The sequence below is a fragment of the Lepisosteus platostomus genome, chromosome 25 (assembly GCF_059453375.1).
Source record: "Lepisosteus platostomus isolate fLepPlt1 chromosome 25, fLepPlt1.hap1, whole genome shotgun sequence".
Taxonomy (NCBI): domain Eukaryota; kingdom Metazoa; phylum Chordata; class Actinopteri; order Semionotiformes; family Lepisosteidae; genus Lepisosteus; species Lepisosteus platostomus.
The window spans coordinates 10,050,749-10,067,799 of record NC_142635.1 but is presented as its reverse complement, the minus strand read 5'-3'; the positions used below and the strand labels follow the sequence as shown (position 1 = coordinate 10,067,799).

The following is a 17,051-nucleotide window of genomic DNA, read 5'->3' as shown; positions in this document are numbered from 1 at the left end:
GTTCCTCGGTATTGCCATTTCCACCTCCTCCTGTGTTAAGATGTATCCTCTGTCATTTCTCAGACACTTAAGTCAGAATGATTACTTTCCTCCATCCATGAGATTAAAGCTTCAAAAGTAAGAACACATTGAGCTGCTTCTTTTCTGGTTGTATCAACATCTAGTTATTCAAAGAGAACCTATTTCTCAGTCTCACCTTTTTGTCAAAATACTGCAAACCTTTTGCCATTGACTTTGTAATACCCTCTGCAGTTTAGGCACTAAAGCTAACAAAAGGAGCTAAATGAGTACAGCTAGCAAGAAAAGGATTCATAAAAAGTCTACACTTTGTTTTCTATAGAGAGAAAGGTGGAGAACTGTGAGGGCAAAATAGTTATAGCAAGACCACTTATTGTCTTTCCACACAGAGAAAGTTGTAGTTAAGAGAATGGACTGTTACAAACCAAGGAAATAGCACTAGCCAGTAGATAAATAATAAATGTGGCACTGATTTTTTTTGAGAAACAAAATTAAGGAGGAAACGCAATGATGATAACATGGTATTGTGTGTTTTGTAGTGGGAGTGTGTCACTATAATCCTATCCTGCAAGGAAAGATCTTAGAAATTGTATGAAGACCTCATTTGGTTGGATTTACAGTATGCTTTTGTCAAGATTTTCTGTCAGTGTGACTGTTATATTGCTCTTTGCCAGATCTGACTGGTAACCACTTGGAACAATACCTTTCATTTCATTCGATAGGATCTTTAAATGCAGTTGTATATAAGAATTAGAAATTCAAACTTTAGTTTTGACTGGTGCTGTAAAAGTAAATTCCACTGACAGCAGAGTTGAATTCCTTTAAGTGCTATTTCTTAAGATGACTCATTTACTCAATTATTCAATTTCAAGCGTGTTACCTCCATGGATACTGCTGAACACTAAAATCAAACATCATGTAATCAGTCATTTAAAAAAAAAACAAAAAAGTATGTTATTGAGTTCTATAATTACTAAAAGACATTTTTGCAGCAGGTTAATCTTACCATTTCTGGGTTTTTTTTATTTAACAAATAATTTCTACGAAGGATAATTTGGGGGTTGGAATTATTTACTGACCACTAATTTCTCTGCTAAGAAACTTTTCTAAGGTTAGGCACTTAAAAATGCACACATAAGGTTATAATAGGGACAACACAAAATTAACAATTTTGTAGCCCTTGGCACCTTGATGTTTTAGTGGAATTATTTATTGCAATTTGCTATAAATGGAATGCAGTAACCAAGCCGTGATGTGATTTTAATACAGTGGACTTTATGTATGTTTACAAGCAGCCCAGGCATACAAAACTCGACCACAGATCTACCTTTTCACCCTTCAGGTTTTTTTTTTCCCTGTAGGGCAGAGGAAGCAGAATTGTAATTATAGGGAAGTGTCGAATGCTTCTAGTTTTTCAGCACTGTATGCCCTTCGGTCAGGGGATAAATTGAAAACTTCGCTAGCTCTGGTCTTACCAATTTATGAAGTTTTGAAGCATTCATTTCCCCTTGCCTTATGTCAAAGTACACACAGAATCCCGGTACCAAAGCTCTGTGTCCTTATTGTTCATCCCAGGAGGTCAGGCAGGCAGGACTGAGTAGTCACAGACACACAGAAGTCCACCAGGAACTAAGGTTGGCGGCGTATAGTTTTCAAATGGCGATCAACTGAAACGAATTGTGGCTGGTCATTACCACAAAGCCGCTGCACAGTACAGCAACGTAATCTATTGCAGGAATATAGCACTAAAAGCAGTTGTATTCGTTACCACAATTGGTTAGGGAAGACAGCAGGGGTCCTTGGAGGAAACTATACTGAAAGTATTCATCCTCTTCAATCTGCAACTGGAAAAAGCCACTATACTTCAGAGGCTCTGAGTGGCTTTTTTTTTTGTCAAAAGTTAAAGTGGAGGTTAAAACAGTTCTTCAAAACGTTTTATAACAACCCTAAAATGTTGGAAATACGCGTATATATTGTATTTAATAAGGGTTACTGTATTTAAGAAATTATTATAATCATAGTTATTTCAGAACTACAAATTCAATTATCCCTTTTTTTTAATGGGAATTTAATGGGTTTTATTGACTTTTAAGCAATCAATACCCATGTGATTTCCACCACACATTTGCCAGATAGCTCACAAGGACAGGGAAAATTTATCTCCTGGGAGTGAAAGTGAAAGCAATGCAAAGGTTGACCTTTGCTAAAAAAAAAAACAATTGCAAACTATTCCAAGGTGTCAAAGAAAAGTGCCGGTATGTCTTCTTTAAAGTTCCTTTTTTTTCCGTGTTACCTGTCCGATTTTAACTTGTGTTGTTGACCCTTTCATCCCGCAGAATCTTATCGCTTATCATCACTACCATACCGCCAAAATCCAGAGTTGTTTTGCTTTTTATCATTCTCACCACCATACAAGTATTCATCCTGTCGCATGGATCCTGGAAGTAAAAACTGATACACACAGATTGAAGGATTCTCAGAATTCTAAAATGTTTTCATTATTAGCTTCATCTATCCAAAGGTAGTTCTGGCAATACTGACATTCATTTGTCTTCTCTCATGAAACACATGCACTGTGCAGGTAGCTATAGGGCTTTCCAGGGGCTTCAGAGGGAACATTTGCAGTCACCTCATGGTAGCCTGATTTGTTTTAGTGGATTATGTCAAAAATGCCTGAACATAAGTTAGATTTGTAAATGCTGGGATCTAATAAATATAAGACAGCAACACAACCTCTACAATAACCTCAAAAGAAGGGAGTGCGAAGGACATGTTCCTCCATGTAAATGACTAATAAACACTGGGAATGAGGTCGTCACACACACCAACATTCACTGGCATAAATCGTATTGGCAGGAGTCTTGTGAACATTTAAGTTTTCCCGTACTGCTTTCTCAATGTAGAAAATAAGGGAAATGTTTATTATTAGTAGTAGAAGTAGAAGTATGTACACAGGCATTTGTTGTAAAGTGACAACAGTAGGCGCATCAGATGTTTCAGGGCGAGGTGTGTCTGGAATAGATGTGTACAGGAAGATATCTTGGGAGTTAACATTTCTCTTTTTAACACTGAACAAGAAGAGGTTCATTCCATTGCGAAAAGTAATGGCCGCCTAGCCAAAAATGTATTTTCGACTTTTTCCGTACTATTCAACGCACAATTAACCTCTTCTTTTCACACCTGAAGAAGGCTCCACAGCCGAAAACGTTGTGTTTCTTTTCTTCTCTTTTCAGCATGAAATAAACCTTTACTCATTGCATTAACACGGAGCGCTTAGTCTCCCAAAAAGGCACTCACAGATTCAGAGATGTACTGTATTGTAGATCACAGCTACTGGGACCAGGGTTCAATTGTGGACCGGGGCATCTTGTGTTCAGTGTGCATTTTCTCATTCTTGGTTAGCATTGTGTGCTCCAGTATCCCTCCGCCTTTCAAAGACATGCTGACCAGATCACTTGGTGACTCAGAATTAATCCTGTTTGTGTGTATGTCCCGTAATCCAGTCATGCCTTCCACCTTGTGCTTCCTGGTTTGGTCCTGAGATAGATGGGCGGAGGCATTTTCAAAACTCATGATTCCTTTTTACGCCTGAGATACCAAAAGCGAAGGAATCAAAGTACGATTGATGCTGTTTTGTTCATTGTGAAATATTTGGAGAAATAGAGCTAGGAATTAGAAAAAAATCTATCATTGTCCAAATATTGTTAGTAATTGTGTTATTTATTTATTTATTTTCCTTGGGGCTTTGATCTGCAGATTCCGCAATAGCAGAACTTGTGTTGTTTTGGTTGTTTTTTCATTCCTTAGGGGGCACAAACATTGACCCTTTCATTTTCAATATGTTACTGCGGAGCAAAGGTCCTCCATTTCCAAGGTCAATTGCGGTGATAAATTATGAAAGCTGTAAATGCGGGGACTTCTTTTCCAGATTTATACCCATGTAAGGAAATGAAAAAGATCATAAATAATAATGCTGGCCAAGCTTTGGGTAGTGACTGAAAAAATGAGATTGCAGGTACCAGCGGCGGAAATTAGGTTTCTCCCTTGGGCTGCTGGACTTACTCTCTGTGACAGGATGAGGAGTCCAGAAGGACCTTCTAGTAGAGCCGGTGTTCCTCACGGTTGAGAGGAACTGTCTGACGTGGTCTGGGGATCTAGTGAGGATGCCCCCCAGGCACACCCCACTGGGAAGAGACCCCAGGTGGACCGAGGACACAGTGGAGGGACTATATCTCTCGACAGAATCCCCCAGGAGAAGCTGGGCACTGCTGCTCGGGAAGGAAAATCTGTTCTGCCCTCCTCTGCCTGTTACCATCACGACCAAGTAGATTAGACGGTGAGATGAAATAATAACATTCATGTCACCCATTTTGCATTGCGGGAAAAAAAAAAGATTCAAAATTTACCTGTAGAAAGTAAAGTTGAGTCTGTTTTTTTTTCATGGCAAAGCTCTCTTCCATAACAAAAGAATCTGATGTGCTCTCTGGAGAGCCACCTTATTCTCTCAATTTATTTTTGAATGTTTTTCAAATTAGTGGTATTTACAGTACATTTTGGGGTCTCCTTGGTGTACAGGAAGACAGTTTTAAATACAATAACTCCTCCTTTTATGAACATTCGATAAACACATTTTCACGTTACCCCATCTGATAAACAAATCACTGTGACAAAAGCATGGCAACAAAATGAAGAAAATATATAGGGAGCTCTATAAATATAACAAAACAACAAAGGAAACATGTCACCCAATTGCTTGATGACTCCTTTCTTAATCATCAGACTCAGAACTTCAGTCAACTTCTTCAAGAGAGCAAATCATCGCCCATTAACATAGAATTACACCACTACTTGGTCCTTTTTCCTTTATGCTTTATGTTTGTATGAATTTGTGCTATTGTTGGAATTAATACTGACTGTATATGCATACAATATATTTACTATGTTTAACTTGTAAGCATAACTACAGTACTAACATGTAAGCAGAACTGCAAGCATTAATAATTTATGAAGAGTTCACTCACGGAATTTCAGGTTGATCGAAAAACAATACACAGTTCTTCATAAGGTGTTTCTGTGAAGGTTGGATGGCAGTTAGACAGATGTATGGAGATAAATTAATGTACAGCTACATGATTTCCTTTGGGATAGCTTATCATTAACACAACATTTATACTACTGCAGACCCTACCATTTAGAGAACCTGTGAGCTATAGATAGGTGAAGTCTTTTTTAAGGGTAAATGGGTCTGTGACCTACACAGCATGCCTTGGCTTTTAGCTTGTCCTTTTGAGCAGAGGGCTACTCCACCCCTCGCAGACACATACACATTTCTGTGTCAGTCTGCACTCTCAGCTTTAAGTGCTCACAATGATTTCGACCTCCACACACACATTTAGACACCCTCATCATTGCAGGGCTGACCCTGGTGCCTGAGACAATTGACATGCGGAGAATGGGCGCCCTTCACACCTTGTATGACAAGAAAGGCACACCACCCCTGGCTTTTGGTTGCTGTGGGTCAATGGGGCAATACATTTACCCACAGTGCACAATTTTGCACGCCAGTGAGGTCACAGAAAACTTTGTAGCACTGCTGAAGTTAGTACAGGGGAGCTAACCAGCCTTTATCCTGTGTATTATATTGCACTAGTTGAGTGTTGTGCATGAGAAAGAGTAAGAAAGTCAGTTTGGGATTCACGTAGCATTTATTAAAGGCAGTGCATGTTTAAGGCTAAATATGAGGCACCATATGTGCAGTCACGACTCAGTCTCACTTGTTTATTTCATATTCTGCCTTGTTATGTTTTACCTCAGCAAGCAGTTAGATACTTGCAGGCAATACAAAGGTAACTCCAGGCTATTTTGAACTTATCCCAAGATTTCATGCAGGAATATAATGGAAGCAATTCAAGACCCCCACATTTAAGATTACAGTGTGCCCAGTGGGAATGCTGAAGTTCTCATGGAGTCAAATTTTCCTATTTCTTTGGAAAATGCAAATCTCACTTAAATTTGGATGCAGCGTGTCACACGATTTGTGATTTCCTGTTTGATTTTTCCCAGCGTCAACTTAATTTTGTACAGTATATGTACTGTATATAGGCTTTTGGAAATGTTTTTTCTGAATGGCTTTCCTCTGTAATGTCAAGCAGAGTCAAGCACTTTGAAATCCTGTTGACTCTTCCACATTTTTTTCCTTAAGAAGGGCATACTCCATCAAAAGAAAAAACGGAGAAATCAAATATTCAAAAAGAAATTACATAACTGTGAGAGTGATATTATGCAATAAAGCTTTTGCATCCAGAAAGATTTATCATACAAGGAAGTATTGTAAATTAATTATTTCACACGAATCTCTTTACTATCACCTGCTAGGATGGATGATGTGTCAATCCAAAAGTAGCCTGCCGTCTCTTTTAGCAAACAATATTTATATTTATTTATGTGTGAATTAGCCAAAAACCTTGCTTGAAATACTCTGGGTTGTAACACTTACAACAGTATTATGTGCTAGTATAGTGTTATGTGTTAATACTGTACAGTACAGTACTTGAGGATATCTAAACATCTACGGCACAAGGGTAAAACCTGGATGCAAAATTAATTAAATAAGTAATTCAAGTATCTTGAGCAGATGTATCACAGATGAATAACCTGCAATGCAACTGTTCACTGAAGCTGGGCTTTGTTACCATGGCTAAGCTGCTCGTGATGAGCAGGGTGTTATCTGGACCTATTTTCCTCCATGCAATGTTTAAAGGAAAACAAAAAAAATGCAAATCAGTGTCAAAGAATTTTTAAAAATCCCGACCTTATGAATACAAAGCCAAATGCTTTTTTTAAAAATCTGCTCTGCCGCAAAACCCATTTTGCAGAAGGCTTTATTGTAAAAAAAATAAAAATAAACATTGAGTGTTTTTCCAATGAGTGCCAAACAAACTACAAACCCTTTTAAAATGTCAAGAGGTACTACTGATTCTATTCACAACCGGGGTGACTGCTTTGAAGAGGGTTTAATACAACAAACCTTTTTAAATTAATGTCATAATCGTGAGCAAGAAGTCCATTGTAAGCAGTAGGTTGCACTTTGAGCTACTGAATAACTCTATGGTTACCACCTGTTCAGTGCTGAGTGAAAGAAAGATATATATACTTTAATCAGACTGATCAGACTCCTTTTTCAAAACTATGCCAATTGGTGATATTACATTTTCGGTTAATCTTTTAAAGTTGTCTCCTAGAGGTTACATTCTATAAATGTACAAAGACAAATGTACAGATGAAGTACGTCTTAATGCATTTATATTTCTGGAAGATGGAATTTGAGGCGTGATTGCTGAATTGCTTTTTTTTTATTTATTTTTTTTAGATAGTTATACCTGATATTTACAGTGGAATGTTAAAGGAAAATAGCATTCTACCAACCTGCTATGACAAATCCCTCATTTAAACCTTGCAGGTGTTGAGACAAAAAGTTGTAAACAGAGATTAAGAGGGATATAGAGCCTCATTCCTCAAAATAAAATGAAATATGCTTTTTATTTGTGCATCTTCCTAAGATTAGACTGAAACAGAACAAGAGATGAAAGGATGAAAGAATTAATTAATTTTACCAGCACAGATATTTCTGTACTGGGCAAACAAACTGAAACAATTGTTCTGTCCTGTTGAAACAGCACAGAGACGCTGCAACACCTACAGATCCTGTGTCCGTTATGTGGTGAAAAGTGACAGGTTCCCTGAGAATAGCACAATGTACCATCATCACTACAGCACAAATGAGGCCCACTTCCGGCAAGGAAGCCTATTACTGCATCACTGCTAGCAAGCCAGCCCAAGGTGACTTATCCCAGTCCCCAACACATTGGTGGCACAAGGCGCTGTCATCAAACAGGCCACGCTAGTTCCTTTCTGTGGTTTTTATCATCAGGCTTGACATTCAAGAGGTTAAATCTCCTAACTTCGTCAACTATGCTCAACCAACTCTCTCACTAACCTGGTGATATAGCGCCTTAGAAACATAGTCCTTCGAATGAGTTACAGTCATGGACGATCCATAAATCAATGTGACGCCCAAATCTTTTCATCGCCATTCAATATCTGTATGCTTTAATTTTTGAAGAACACGCATAAGTTTGTTTTCATGCTGTATCGAACAGAGTTTTGGGTATTCACATTAATAACCCATCGTCCAGTTAAAACTCTAACAAAGACCATTCTTTTATTACATCTTTTCATTTTGTCGTTTTGCACATGTAGTCAAGCTTACAGCCATGGATGCATTAGGACTTATTAGAGTGGTATTTTAGTAGGATGGCACAGCAGGGCAGTGCTGGCACCCTGGGTTCAAATCCTGGGGTGCTATCTGCATGGAGTTTGTATGTTCTCCCCGTGTTCTCCTGGTTTTCCCTCGGGATGCTCTTGTTTCCTCCCGCAAGCCAAAGACATACTGGAAGATTAACTGTCTTGGTTGTGAGTGTGTGTGTGAGACCTGCAGTGGTCTGGACTCCTCCCTGACCCTCTATTGGATGAAGTGGTTGAACAATGAATGACTGGATGGACAGAGTGTTATAGCCAACTTTGACTAGTACTGTGTACAATATGGGTACTGTAATGCATATACAGATGTAATATGCCTCCACATATGGGAGCGTATTACAGAATACAGATTAGTTATAGGTATGGATATAAATATCTCTTCCAGTTAAAATCATATGGGAAGCAGAATAAGAATCCATAAGTGCAAAACAACTGTTAATGCACAAAAAGAAGAAATGAGAAATTATATCATTATAAGACATTCTGTCTCCATTTGCATTGTGACTGGATGAGTTCTCAATAATATTCATACCCATTACTCACTGTTTGGTGTTAAAATACAGTATAACCTGTGTGTCCCTTTTAATATATGTATCTGTCCGCACTCTGTATTTTTAAATCATAGAGTAGCTGCATGAGGACATAAACAAGAAGTTGTACAATACATAAAGTTATTTTTCATTTACTTTGGTAGAACTATCAAAAACAATAAAAAGTTAAGTTACATTGTTAAAAATAAAACCTAAAAAATATCTTTAGAACACAAAAAAAAGGAACCTAGTTTTTAAGGAAACATTGTAATAATCCCTTTCAGTATTCTGGAAGGGGAGCAAAAATAAAAAACCTTGAATTTTCCATTGACAACTATTAGTCGTATTCACTGTGTGGTGAGAAATCTTGCCCTCAGAGAACTGCTGACTTGGAGAATGTTAGAGTTTGCCCTTTTCACCAGATTAAGTGTGATGTCCTAAGGGCTTTTACTTTAAATTGGGTTTACAAGTGTAACCTTATGCTGAAAGAAATGTTTGTGTTATTCTTTGTAGCCTTTGGATTTAATTAAAAATGTAACAATGTCAGGAAGTCTTGCATTTATATATATATTGTGATGTCACATGGGGCAGCCCACAATAAGTGACAGGTTCCAGATAGGTCCCGAGCACAGCCAAACCTGAAACACGATTTTAAAGTGAAAAATAGGGGTTTTATTAAGTATTATTTTATAGTAGCCAAAAAATGGGTCTTTTCCATCAAGGATGAAAATAAACAGTGGCAGAAATGAGCTCTTCCGGGTTGTCGTATGCTGGGGGAAAAATAAACAGCCTTGAGCTCTGGCAGAAAAAGCCCTTCTAGATTCTAGCTGGGAAACAAATAGCCCATGCTGGGGAAATGTGTTAGCAGCACACCTTTTGTTCCGTCGTTGCTGAAAGAAGTTGATCCAGTTGATCCTGCTCCAGTGGTTGCTGGTTTCCTGTCAGCTAGCCTGTGATTTGTGCACTCCCATCTTAGGCAGGGAAGAGCAGTAAAAAACCACTACTCACAAGGCACACCCCTGCGTGGCATCATAATATTTACAGAGATAAGTGTACAGCCTGGTGCCACAGTGGTTAACATCAATGCCTTGTACCACTAGGTTCTATTCCTGGGGTGCTATCTTCTTGTGTTCATGCGGATTTCCTTCAGGTTCTCCGTTTCCCTCCCACTGACCAAAAACATACTGGCAGGTTAATTGGCTTCTGGGGAAGATTGGCCTTTGCATGAGTGTGTGCTTGTTTGTGCCCTGTGATGGACTGGGGACCTGTCCTGGAAGTATTTGGCCTTTCAAATGGACAGAGTTTTTATAAGTAGTTTATAAATTTGAACATATCAACAAATTTCAATTATCTACACTGCAAAAAAAAATACAAATAACTTTTTTAATCTGTTCAATACTGATTGATGTGTTGTGATTGGATTAGAACTATACAGACATGTTGCAGAATGTTTGTAGCTTTTCTCAGTGAGAAATGAATGCATTGTAGAGTACCTTATTTATAAAGTGTTAATTGTTGCTGAGGGGGAAAAATAAATCCTTCAAAATCAATGCTCAATAACTATTATTGTTCTTTTATTAAACAATGCATTTAGTGTAGCTGGTATTGTCCTGTTTTTGCCATTCCTGTTCAGTTGCCTGTTGCTTTGCGTAATGTTTAATCAATCTGCACAGTCCCTATTTGTTTTGAACACAATTGGCAGGTTTGCTTCTTTTTAAAAGCACAGTCTTCCAGTTAGGATTTTTTTTTTGCCAAAACAGATTTCATGGTGTTGCCTCTTTGTGAATTACAGCATCTAACAAAGGGGTATAGTGAACATTGATAGAAACAGAAAATTACATTCTTATCACCGGTGGGTTTATATGACAGACCTTTTTCAGAATCGTCTTTATGTTCCAGGGCTCATCCTCATTAATCTTTTCTGTTGCCCTTTGCAATCTCAGGTCTTGAGTAGTTTCACACTCAGACAGTGGCAGAGCATTCAGGACGTTAGTAATGTGTTGCTTTTGTGTAGTTTCAAGACCACCCGATTGAAGTGTTTGCATTTGAGTGGCATATAGACTTGAATTCACTCTTAAAATGAAGATTACAAAAATGTTAGACTTGTCTTATTTGACATCAAGAAAACCCATTTTTCATAAATTTGAGATTGTCATTTGGTTTTCTATTAGCATAGCTATTCCAAGCTGCATACACAATGCTAAATGGCATTCATTTTGTAGTCGAGCTAATTGAGGTTTTTTTACACCAATGCCTTTGAAGTCAGTAAAAATATAAATGCATACATATGGATAACTGATTATCTGAAGTCTGCCATTATCAGAAATATGCTTGGTCCCAATTAGTTAGGATTATAGATGGTTTACAGCATATAATTTCATTATGGATAAGGATTACAGAGGCTGTCATGAGATTTAAGCCAAAGTTTATTTTTAAAAAATCCTATTAAATTCTTCCAGTACATTTAAGGTCTTTAAAAAAAAAAAAACACTGCTTTACAAAAAAAAAAAAAGCATCAAAGATCATCCAAGTTCTCAAGGCTGTGAAGTTCAGAGATGTGGATGGCAACCAAGAAGCTTCTTTCTTCTATAATAAGCATACCTCTTTTTAAGAGTGATCTTTAAGGGAAGTGTATTCCTCAAGAGATTAAGAGGGTACAATCTGGATATTTACTTCAACAGTTGCTTGAAGATCTTGGAATGCGGCGCACTCCATCCCAGGATGATATCCTCCACTTTGCGACTTTGATTGAACGCGAAGCTAAAACAGGAGCTCAAGTGAAGGAGCTAAAGCCTAAAGTAGATGCTGTACTCAAGACTACTTTTCTTTTTCCAGGAAGATTTAATCATGTCAGACTTTGGCAAAAAGCTTTGGCTACCAAGTCAGTCAGCCTGTACTATAGCAACAGTGTGAATTTTAAGTCCAGTAGTGATCTGGAATCCTGAAAGGAAAAGTTCAGATTTGTAATCAATCTGTGAAGATGCAGAAGGTATTCAATGGAATATCTTTTCATGGATATTACACACACATTTCCCCAAGAGTGAAATAGACACTTAACCTACCCAATCAAGGAGAGGTAATACCAGATTTTTTTTTTTATTCTTAAAATCAATTTCTTCAGCACTTTTGAAGTGGAGGTTTAGGTGTGGTGTCAACTAATTTTCAAAATACATTTGCTAGTGTAGACTTGCCTGTACCAAACTCTTGGTAATTAATATACAAATACAGTAATGCTGGAGAACTAACTAGCTCTAGAACTAGTACCACAGCATCAGATTCATCTCGCAGTACTGGATGTAATATTTTTGCACTCCTGAGGAACTCCCTTCCTTCTAGCCGTTTCTCTCTTGTTGTCCTGTCTAAAGACATGTAAGTTATTGAATTAAAATGTCAGTCTCAGCAGTTGTGGTGGAGATCTGCTCCCTCTGGATCATGTCACTTTTATTTTCCTCAATTTAAGTCAGGAGAGAGCCAGCCCAATATTTCTGGATTCAGAAGAATCACAGCTATTTGGCAGGTCATGATCCAAGCTTGGTCTTTAATTCTACTCTAATACATGTTAGCATCTGCATGACAAGTTATAAAATTAACCCGATTCACACAAAGAACCATTCAAGATCTGTACCAGGTCTTTAGACTAATCATAGTACCCAAGTTCCTCCATGAGCAAGTTAACCAGTAATTAGTAAGAATTTAACACTTCCTTAATCATATCTAAACTTAACTGACTATTTGGCTTTGTGGGGCAATTAGGAAGTAAGATCTGCTGCCTCACAGATCTTGCATCCTGGCTTTCACATTATTACATTACTATATGCAATCAATGTAGTTAATTGGATTTTTTGGCCATTGATAGATTCAAAATTCTATACATCCTCCTCAATTAGAATTTGAGAACAATAAACTAATTGCATATGGATTTGTCCCCTTTGCTATGACACTCCAAAATAAGCTCTGGTGCAACCAATTGTCTTTAGAATTAAGAAGTTCAGTTGAGTGGATTTCTCCAGTGTGCAATTAAGCCGTTACACATGCATTCAGGTTACATACACTCACCTATCTCCGGGAGATCCCACAGTTGATTAGTACACCTTGCAAAAAATAAAAACATCATGAAAACAAAGGAAGATGCAAAGCAAATTCGGAATACTCTTCCGGAAGAGTAAGCATCCTGGATGCTCTAATCCTTTTAAATATTTTGGATGTTGTGTAAATACAAATACGTCTAGCAGCGCAAATCTAACCACTTGTAACATTGTTATTGACAAGGATTGATTGCGTACAAACTCTAGGCTTTTGTTTTCAAAACTACGCAAGTTGTTAAATTCACTGTATTTGTTTTTGCAACTACAGCAAACATGGACAAATTCAGGGTATTTTTGTTTTTACACATACGGTTTGTTTCATCCCCAATATGGCTCAGTATAGGGAATTAACATATTTGCCAGGGTTTAACGGACGGCAACACACACACATAGGATGACGGAAAGTGCTAGGAAGTTAAAACTGAACGAACAGCAAAAAAAACAAAACAACCCTATTACCTGCTAAATCTGTCTCCCGAGAAATTGTGGCAAAGCCAAAGAAAAGTCTTCCGCAAACTGTCTTTTCTACTCTAAACTATAACGGAAAACTAAAAAAACCACGGATGCCACAACAATCCCAACTCCACCCCCACCGGTAAGAAACCAAACCCGACACGTCTCACGTTTCCGCCGTTTCTCCTTCCTGGTCCTCTCTTCAGCTGTCCCGTCCTGGCATTTAAAAACCGGACCGCTTTCTCTCCCACCAATACAGAGGGAGACCCAATTTAGGGACACGCCCACCTCCACATGTGGACCCCCCAAAACAGCATGTAACACTGCTATCGCGTACAAATTCAACAAACAACACTGTATTAGATTCATACATTCAATGTCTCTAAGGGAATCTCGCCGTTATTCCTTTTTCAAATTCCTTTAAAGTAAATAGATTTACAGATTAATGTCTTGTGATCGCCCCTTTATCCAAAGTAACACACAATCTCAGTTTTCTACGATAAAGCGTCATGCCATTAAGAATAGGAGTAAAATACCTGCACGTACAGTACAAGAGGGAGTAAGTGAACTTTTTGACTAAACAAGAAATCCTAATTAATACTTCCTTAACAATTTGCAGGCAAAACATTGTTTTACCAAAATATCATAGCTAACAGTGCTGACAGCTTTCACAGCCCGTCTTTTAAAACTCTTCTCTCGAATCTTTATACTAGAAAATCAAGAATGTAAACATCTTTGATTGGATAGTCGGACTCGGGCTTCCTTTGTCTTGTTCAGTGCACAGGAAGCCTCAGTTTCAACAAAAGTGTACCTATGGAACATTTAATATTACTTCATGTTACGTGGTGTCATAATAAGAATAAGGCTTTCTGCACACAGGGACAGACATGACACTTGATGCTCTATCAATGAGAATTTAAAGAACTGATAAGGCTCTGAAAGAACTGCTAGATTAAAAAGCATTGCAAAAAGCAAAGCTGTATGGGCAAGAATTTGAGAAAGATAACTTTAATACTATCAATACACAATAAAATTTGTTTTTTTTTCATGCAGGAAAATCATTAGTTGCCTCGCAGGCAAAGAATATACAAGTACGTCCCCTAAGAAATGAACCTAAAGGCTTTTACAGAATTCATATCGAACACTTTATCATCTAAATAGTGATTTTCATAGAATTAACATAATATAGAACATGCAAAGGAATGTGAGTGAATTAGTCTCATTATACATAAAAAATGTGTTTATCTTTTCAATTATTTCTGCACTAAAGGAAACTATGGTCTCAAGCACTATCATGTTTTGTAAACATTTGCCAATCGCTTCTGGATTTTGCTGTGTGTGACCAGCAAATGCTTCTGTGTTTTTATTTCTACACCATTCCGATAAACCACCTGTCTTGATTAAAGCTATTCATTCATGAAATGTCTATCTGCATTACATAACTTTTGCAATGCAGTTTGTTTTTCTCTTAACTGCTAGGTATATTTTGGTGTTTTTATCCCAGAAATTCACAACTACACTTTGCATTTGGCATTGAGCAGTATAGTATTTCCTCAAATTGGTTTTCGAGCAAATACAAGCGGGACAAATGCGAAAAGCGGTATCCGTGATTGGATTTGAGCTGCAGTTCTCTCCGCTACTAGAGGCGGCGAGAGAGCGCAAGATGGCGGCTGTTCCAAATTCCTAGGGATGGGGTAGGCCTGAGTTTCTGAAAATCAGAAACATTTTTCATTAATTTGTTTCATTTTGGGGGTTGTTTTTTGGGGTCAGATATAAATTGTTTACCGAGTTCTCTGGGTTTTTTTAATCAGATTTGGTGTTGGTTTCGGTGCAGTTTTAAGGAACAACTTATGAAGATCATGTTTTGTCTTCAGGGGTAAGTTAATCACTTTAATGTTCATTACTGCATTTGAAATTGCACTATGACTGGATTTGTTTTGCTCACATTGCGTTGTTTTGTTACCAAATATTGGGATAATTAATTTTCAGTTGTTTATGAGGAAACAATGTTTCCTTGGGTGAGGGTATGAGGAGGTGAGCATTAATTCAGCTTGGGAACAAGCAGGTATGACATGGAGGTCATTGGCTTCATTTTGCCCTGTTTACTTTTGCCTCTCAGAGTGCAGAAAGTGTTGAACAGCCCACCCCTGATGCTTGATTCACCACGTGAAGACAAGCAAGACCTTCTAATCCAGGGAAGACATGGCATTTTCTGTAACAGTGTGGAATTATGTTGGTATAGCCTTAACGAGCTGGAAATTCACGATTCTGTTCTGTGGAAAGACAAGCCAGCAGCTCCTGTCGAATCGCAAAGCTCTTGCCAGACTGATTCTTCACGTGGCCAAACAGAGAGGCCTCTGTGACAGCTATCACCCCGCTGTATTGTTCACACATGTTTGAGGGATTTCCGTGTTGAATCTGGTCAGATTTGCTAGATCCAAGAGATGCTTTCTTGATCCATATGCAGTGTCTCCATCAGCAATCCGAGAATTCTTTCTGAAACAAATTTTTCTTCTTGTGATTTAGACCGCTGCACAACAGCATACAGTACATTATTCATCTCATACTTCAGAACATTCATAGTCTCCTGTCCTTCTACATCAGGGCTTCTAGTAATTTTCTCCAAAATTATGGTCATGGGCGGAGGAGCCCAAGCTAAGCCCATCCCCTTTCTCACTGCCACTAGCCCCGCACTGCCATGTGATTAGCAGCTTTGAGGTGAGATCCTACTTAATCATTTCAAACAGAACAAAACACAAACTGTAGAAAACAAAATCAAATCTAAAGACTAAACTAACTGGTAATAGTGGGCACCATATACAGTATGAGCAGTCAGGCCAAGACTCCCAAGTGCGTCTCATACCTGTGGTGTATGTTCATATCTGAATTCATGTGGCCAGCAGCCATATCACCCTGCAACTCACAACTGGCAACCCACTGAAGCTAAGCAGGTGTGAGCCTGGTCAGTACCTGGATGGGAGACCTCCTGGGAAAAACTAAGGTTGCTGCTGGAAGAGGTGTTAGTGGGGCCAGCAGGGGGCGCTCACCCTGCAGTCCATGTGGGTCCTAATGCCCCAGTATAGTGACGGGGACACTATACTGTAAACAGGCGCCGTCCTTCGGATGAGACGTAAAACCGAGGTCCTGACTCTCTGTGGTCATTAAAAATCCCAGGGCGCTTCTCGAAAAGAGTAGGGGTGTAACCCCGGTGTCCTGGCCAAATTTCCAATTGGCCCTTACTAATCATGGCCTCCTAATAATCCCCCTCTATGAATTGGCTACATTACTCTGCTCTCCTCCCCACTGATGGCTGATGTGTGGTGAGCGTTCTGGCGGACTATGGCTGCCGTCGCATCATCCAGGTGGATGCTGCACATTGGTGGTGGTGGAGGGGAGTCCCCATTACCTGTAAAGCGCTTTGAGTGGAGTGTCCAGAAAAGCGCTATATAAGTGTAAGCAATTATTATTATTATTATTATGTGTACATACAGTATGTCCACGAATCAATGCGCCTGAAGCAGTATATACAGTATTGAACAACAAAAGGAAAACAAATTAAATGTATCACTCCATTCAGGTTTATATGACTTTTAGAAACATAAAATACGGATTTTGGATACTGATTAAGTGATTTAAGTCCATGAAT

The 17,051-nt window shown here is 38.5% G+C and overlaps 1 protein-coding gene across 8 annotated transcripts in view; it reads left to right on the top strand.

Annotated features, from left to right (window-relative positions):
• LOC148641060 (uncharacterized) overlaps positions 1-17,051 on the top strand; it is a 336,530-nt gene that overhangs the window by 312,520 nt on the left and 6,959 nt on the right. For 5 of the 8 annotated variants that reach the window (XR_015930023.1, XR_015930028.1, XR_015930027.1 and 2 more), the window contains one exon: positions 15,217-15,281. The exons of the other annotated variants lie outside the window; for them this stretch is intronic. The gene's annotated coding sequence lies outside the window, so the exon portion shown is untranslated. The remainder of the gene's footprint in view (positions 1-15,216; positions 15,282-17,051) is intronic. 8 annotated transcript variants of the gene reach the window in all.